A 7,089-nucleotide genomic window follows, 5' to 3' on the forward strand; every position below is an offset into this window, starting at 1 on the left:
TTGAAAGTTAATGATAAAAATTATGACTAAGATAACATTTTAAATTAATTGATTTTAAATTAAATTAATTGATAAGCTCAGTGCTCATTTTTGGCTCTATACTTGGGAATCACTCCTGGCTTTACTCTGGGGAATATCTGAGTGCTAGAGATCAAATCTGGGTTGTCCAAATGCAAAGTAAGTGCCTTATCTGTTGCACTATTATTCTGACTACACAGATCATCATTTTTTTTTAATATGGAACGCTTCACGAATTTGCGTGTCATCCTTGTGCAGGGGTCATGCTAATCTTCTCTGTATCATTCCAATTTTAGTATATGTGCTGCCAAAGTGAGCTCTCAGATCATCATTTTTTTTTTTTTGGTTTTTCAGCCACACCTGTTTGATGCTCAGGGTTACTCCTGGCTAAGCGCCCAGAAATTGCCCCTCGCTTGGGGGGACCATATGGGACGCTGGGGGATCAAACCAAGGTCCTTCCTTGGCTAGCACTTGCAAGGCAGGTACCTTACCTCTAGCGCCACCTCACTGGCCACCAGATCATAATTTTAAGGAAAATTTTTAATGCCTGGATTTGGGAATGTAATATTTAAGAGTCAGTGTTGTAGTGAGTAGTGACTTGAAATGCAATTTCTGAAGCCTGGCTATCTAGGTTCAAGTAATTATTATTATTTAAAAATCTTTATTATAACAACGTGATTTGCTAAGATGTTCATAATAGTTGAGTCTGCTTTGATGCAACTTTCTAATTAGATCGTGATTATTTTTAAACAGCCACTAACTAGCATAAGGTCTGTATTTAATACTGGCATATTAGTTGCCCCATATATACTGAAAGTAATCATTGGAATTTTTTCATACATTTCTAAGGCACGTGAGTTTGCACACTTGTATACATGTATAAATGTACATGTATATGTATGTGTGTACATATATTTAGTTTGGAACAATGAGCATACAGTAAATGATATATTATTTCTATAGGCATACCTCATTATACTTTGCTTCTTTATAGATATTGAGTTTAATAGAATTTGAATTGTTGTGTGGTATATTTTGGTAATTCTCATAACATCTCAAACTTTTCAATGTCATTCTACTTACCTTAGTGATATTTGATAATTTTCCCCTATAATCGCTTTGGAATAACAAGGATTACCCATAAAATGTGACCAGTAACTGATAAATTCTGTGTTCTGGACCTAGATTAGCCAATTCTGTTTGAGCCTCTCCTTGAGCCTTCCTCCTACCCATGACAGATTTTAACATACCTTCCAAGGGGTGGTTCTTAAAATAAATTAAAAATCCTCTCTAGAAAAAACATATAATAAAGTAAAATATGGTTTTACCAATATGGAGAAAATTTCAGTAGCTTAATAGGTCAAATTAGAAACAACATTTGCTTTAGCCAAAGCACAATTCAGAGCCAACCAAGTTCTAATTTCCTTTACTTCTATGAAAATTGGAAGCAGAAAGAAAGCTTCAGAATAAAAGTTATAATATAATAAAACTTGTTTCATGAGGTTTAAGGAAAGAAGCCATGGGGCTGAAGGACTAGTGCACTTGCTGTGCAGCACTCAGCTGTCCCTGGTTTGTTCCTCAGCACCGGGTATGGTCCACCAAGGCCTAGCTGGAATGACTCCTGGAGTGAAACAAAACACAAATGAAAACAAGCCATCCTTGTTATAGAAGTCCAAAGTGAAAGAGTAAGTGCTGTCATAGAAGCTGTAGAAAGTGATCCAGAAGTTGGGGTCGGCGAGGTGGCGCCAGGAGTAACCCCTGAGCATCAAATGGGTGTGACCCAAAAAATGAAAGAAAAAAAAAGAAAGTGATCCAGAAGTTGATCCTCACACAGTTGCTGAAGGTGGCTATACATAGAAAATTTTTTAATGTAGATGATTGAACTTCTGTTGAAAAGAGATGCCACCTAGAATTTTCATATATACGAGTTGGAGTAAAAGAATAGTGAGTATGACATTTGCCTGCACACAACCTACCTGGGTTCAATCCCTGGAATCCCATTTGGTCCCCCACACCCACAAGGAGTGAATCCTGAGCAGAGAGCTATGAGTAAGTCCCGAGCATTGCTAGGTGTGATCCCAAAATAAACATAAACCAAAAAATATTTTCACAGTCTGAAAGAAGAAAGAGATTTCAAAACTTTAAATATTAGGATTTGTTGTACAATAAGCAATATGTTCGCCCTGTGTAAGGAAGACCTGTGTTTGATTTCCTGTCCTGGTCTTTGTATCCTTTGAGAATTAGAAGCTTCTTAATTTAACATAGAGTTAGTATACAGATTTCTGAGTCCTACCAAGAGTGATATCTGAGCACAGAGCCAGGATGAATATAGCTTATGCCAAAAAAACAAAACAAAACACTTTTAATAAATTTTATTGTGATGAAAATGAATTATGAATCTTTCACAGTACTATTTAAGGTACACAGTGACAATAAATCAGGGCCATTCCCACCACTAGTGTTGTCTTCCCTCCACCCATATTCCTAGCATGCATCCCATAATTCCCTTCTTTGCCCCCCTGGACTGTTAGTGTAACTGGTTCTCTCTGTGTATAGCTTGTAGATTGATTTTGTTGTGTTGACTTTGGGTTTGGTATTTATGTTTGTTCATTTTTTTTATTGTCACTCAATGTTCATACGACTGGTGTTGGTACCATCCTTTTTTTCTCTCTCAATTTATGAGGCAGAACAAGATGATTCGAAGTATGTGATTCTGTTGGTAAAATAAAGAAAATAAATACTGGGAGGAGTCGGTCTAGATGTTTTAAATATCAATTTAAAAGAAGAAAAGAAAAAATGATGAAAAACATAACAAACAACCAAAAAAAACTAAACAAACAGAAAACCAAAACCAGCAACTATAAGAAAGCACAACAGCGAGAACAACAAAAACCAACAACAAAAACCTACAAGAATAAAAAAAAAAAGGAAGGAGGGCTTATGTGGCAAGGTTTTGTGCTTCTTCTTCTTCTTCTTCTTCTTCTTCTTCTTCTTCTTCTTCTTCTTCTTCTTCTTCTTCTTCTTCTTCTTCTTCTTCTTCTTCTTCTTCTTCTTCTTCTTCTTCTTCTTCTTCTCTCTTCTTCTTCTTCTTCTTCTTCTCTTCTTCTTCTTCTCTTCTTCTTCTTCTTCTTCTTTCTTCTCTCTTCTCTCTTCTTCTTCTTCTTCTTCTTTTTTTACATAAGCACAATAAGTGTCAGGGAAACTAAAAAAGAAATTCCTTGCCCTAAGAGATACAGGGATTCTCCGCCCTTGAAGCATATTGTCATGGGAATAACTGCAGACTCTGTACATGCTCATTTTCACACACAAAGGTTTTTTATGTTGCCAAAAACTTTCTGTTTAGTGTGGATGATAAAATCAGGCCTCTGTAACTAGAGATTTTGATATTTAAACAGGTCATAGGATAGAGTATATCTTTATGGTTCTAGAAGTTCTGTTCCATACCTGTTGTTGTAATCAGTCTTCTGTAATTGGTTTTTGTACAGATCCTAGGATGAAGCCTAAGAGAGTCTTTCTTTATGGTTCCAGAAGTTCTGCTTAGTCACAGCTGTCAAAATCAGACATCTGTAATTAGAGATCTTGGTTATTGTACAAATCCTAGGCCGAAGCCTAGGCTAGGGTCTTTATTTTTTTTTAACTTATTTTTAACTTTTATTGTAGCCAAAGTGAGTTATAAATCTTTCACAGTAATATTTAAGGTACACAATGATCATGAATAAGGGGAATTCCCACCACCAATGTTGTCCTCCCTCCATCCCTTTTCCAAGCATGTGTCCCACTTCTCCTTCCTTGACCCCCCCCCCACCCCAGAATGTAACTATTCCTCACTTGTACAGCTTGTTGTAGATTGGCTTTCGATTCTGTTGTCGTTGACTTTGGGTTTGATGTTCAATTCTGATCATTTTTCATTTCCACTAAATGTTAATATGACTGTCTAGTCTGGGTGCCATACATTTTCCCCTTCAAATTATGAGGCTAAGCAATATGATTTTAGTAATGTGGTTATGTTGGAAGTATCAGAAATTAAAAAGGGAAGAAGAAAAAAACCTAGAAGGAATCGCTAGGTGTTATAAATATGAATTTAGAAGAAGAAAAGGGAAAATGGGGGAAAAGATAACAAAACAACACAAGAGAAAAAGAAAAAAAGAAAACCAACAAAGTCGTAACAACAAAAATACAAATAAAATAGCAAAGAAAGAACAAACAAAAACAAAACCAGCAACTACAAAAGAAGCAAAAAAAATACAAAAGAACAAGAAAAAAATACAGACACCCATACATACAGAAAAAGAAAAAAGAAATAAATACCAACAAAAAACCTAAACCAGCAACAAAAAGGTTTGTTCCTCCTCCTCGTCTTCCTCCTCCTCCTCCTTCTTTTCTTCTCTCTCTGTGTCTCTGTGTCTGTCTCTGTGTCTATCTCTGTCTGTCTCTGTCTCTCTCTCTGTCTCTCTCTTCCTCTCTCTCTCTCCTCTCTCTCTCTCTCTCTCCTCTCTCTCTCTCTCCCTCTCCCTCTCTCTCCCTCTCTCTCTCTCCTCTCTCTCCCTCTCTCTCCCTCTCCCTCTCCCTCTCACTAATAGGCATAGTAAGTATTGGGGAAATTGGAGAAGATATTTCCATGGCCTAAAAGATACAGGGTTTCTCCACCCTTGAAGCATACAGCGATGGGAACTACTACAGGCTCTATACACATTCATTTTCACATCTCGAATTCCTTTTATAGTGCCAGGAAACTCCACTCAGTTGTGGATGATAACATCAGGCCTCTGTAGCTAGAGATCTTGGTATTTGTGTAGGTCATAGGTGGAAGGCTAGGAGAGAGATTTTCTTTACGGTTCTAGAGGTTCTGTCCCATCATTATTGTTGTAATCGGTCTTCTGCAATTAGTGGTCTTGGTTTTTGCTCAGATCTTTGGACAGTGCCTTGGATAGGGTCTTTCAGTGCAGTTCCAGAAGTTCTACTCAGTCGCAGTTGTCAAAGTCAGGCTGCTGACATTAGAAACCTTGGTTTTTATAGGAATCCTAGAGCATGGCCTAAGCTAGGACCTTTTTCATTGGTCCCACAATAGGTTCTGGCCGAACCTTGTTTGTCTAAGTCAGTCTCCGGTATTTGGCAATTTTGGATTTTGCATAGAGCAAAGGCTGATATATCTTCTGGTTTCATCATACTGTTAGGTGATGAGATATGGCAACCCTCTCTTAGATCAAGTTGTTTCCATGTCCTCATGTCAGAATGCCATATCATAACTGGTGCAGGTTGGTGCCAGGGCGGTATTAGGTGTTTCCCAGGGAGGAATTTGTTTCCTGATGTTGTTGCTGGGACTTGTGTTGTTTCTGCGACTGGGGTATGGGGTTGTGGGTTGGACAGTAGCTGTCCAATCACATGGAGTCTAAGTTGGGACCACATGACACATTCTCAGGAAGGAAGGCATTGTCTTATAAAATATAAAGGCTCTTATCCCTAGATCAGAGCTTGTTTCTGTACATAATATTTCCCCTTATTTAAAGTGCCTATGCCAAATTATATTGCCGGTGCATTTGAAGGTAAGAATGACAGGCTAGGGCCCAGAGAGATAGCACAGCGGCGTTTGCCTTGCAAGCATCCTATCCAGGACAAAAGGTGGTTGGTTCGAATCCCGGTGTCCCATATGGTCCTCCGTGCCTTCCAGGAAGCTATTTCTGAGCAGACAGCCAGGAGTAACCCCTGAGCACCGCCGGGTGTGACCAAAAAAAAAAAAAAAAAAAGAATGACAGGCTACACTTTCTCCGGGCCTGGTTTTCACCTGAGCTTTTATCCCAGGCAAGAATTTTTCTAGTAGGCTTTCATACCAAGCAGAGCACCAAAAACAGATGAAATTAAAAAGGGAAAAGAAAGACATCTGTATATTTTGTATAATAGTGAAAATAAATAAAAATAGATTTAAAAAAGAAATTAAAGAAAACAGCTAGTTAAGAGGCTAACTTATGGGGTTGGAGATATAGCAGTGACAGGACATCTGCTTGCAACCAGCTGATCCAGGATGGACGGTGGTTTGACTCCTGGCATCCCACATGAACCCCCCCCATCCTCTGAGCCTGCCAGAGCAACCTTCAAGCGCAGAGGCAGGAGTAACCCCTGAGTGCTGCCGGGTGTGACCCAAAGGAAACAAAAAATACAAACAAAACAAACAAAAATAAAAGGAGGCTAACTTACATTTTGAAATAAACAGACTCGAAGGTATTATTATGGAGGTATTAAACATATAAATGATAAATAGGTATCCCCTTTAAGTCTTTTGAGATATTCTTGTGTGTGTGTGTGTGTGTGTGTGTGTGTGTGTGTGTGTGTGAAATTCAAGTACATTTTCATCACACATCATGTCTTTTTGAGTTTGAGAAATGATTTTCAGCCATAAGGGAGCAGGTAGCGTCCTTGAGCTGGAGGTCCCTCTGGTTCTGAATCGGTAGCATGCAATAGTCCACAATTGGGAGGGTGAAAAGAGGGGCCACAAAGCTTGAGTCAGCAGCAATGATGGTTGTAATTTCTTGCTGAGGCACAAGATGTGGGACTGAGAGGGTGTCCTTATGGTTAGGGAGCTGGATGGTGGTCTATTGGGGAGGAAGGTTGGTCTCAGTAGCTTTTGGGCTAAGAACTGGGGGTAGAGAGGATTAAATAAGGAAGGATAATGGCTCAGGATTGGGGGATGGAAGGATAGAAGGATTCCTGAAGGGGAGAGGATGGATAACATATAAGTGGGGCCATATACTTTAGGCGTGGATTGTTTACATTTTGGGTTTGGCACTCAGAGAGGAGTCCACTGTCTACAAACTCATGCCCACATAAAGAAAGAAATTAGAGGTCTGTTCTTAAGTTGATGATGGAGGTCTGACCCTCATAGGCTGGGTCTGAGCTCTTAAGAAATAATTAAGAAAAGATAGATAATTGTCTAAGATATAGGAGAGAAAGAAGGGAAACAATAAATAAGAGAGAAGAGAAAAGAAGAATAAATAAATACAGTAAAAATAAGTTAAAAAAAGACTGGGCTGGTGCATCAGTGTTGGAGGGTTTTCATGTAAATCTACTTTTTAGGTG

At 38.7% G+C, this 7,089-nt stretch overlaps 1 non-coding gene across 1 annotated transcript; it reads right to left on the reverse strand.

Annotated features, from left to right (window-relative positions):
- Positions 1–231: 231 nt before the first annotated feature.
- LOC126033030 (U6 spliceosomal RNA) lies at positions 232–338 on the reverse strand. The gene has a single exon (XR_007504186.1). It is a non-coding gene; the product is annotated as a U6 spliceosomal RNA (small nuclear RNA).
- Between the last annotated feature and the right edge of the window lie 6,751 nt (positions 339–7,089).

The sequence above is a fragment of the Suncus etruscus genome, chromosome 16, assembly GCF_024139225.1.
Source record: "Suncus etruscus isolate mSunEtr1 chromosome 16, mSunEtr1.pri.cur, whole genome shotgun sequence".
NCBI classification, from domain to species: Eukaryota; Metazoa; Chordata; class Mammalia; order Eulipotyphla; family Soricidae; genus Suncus; species Suncus etruscus.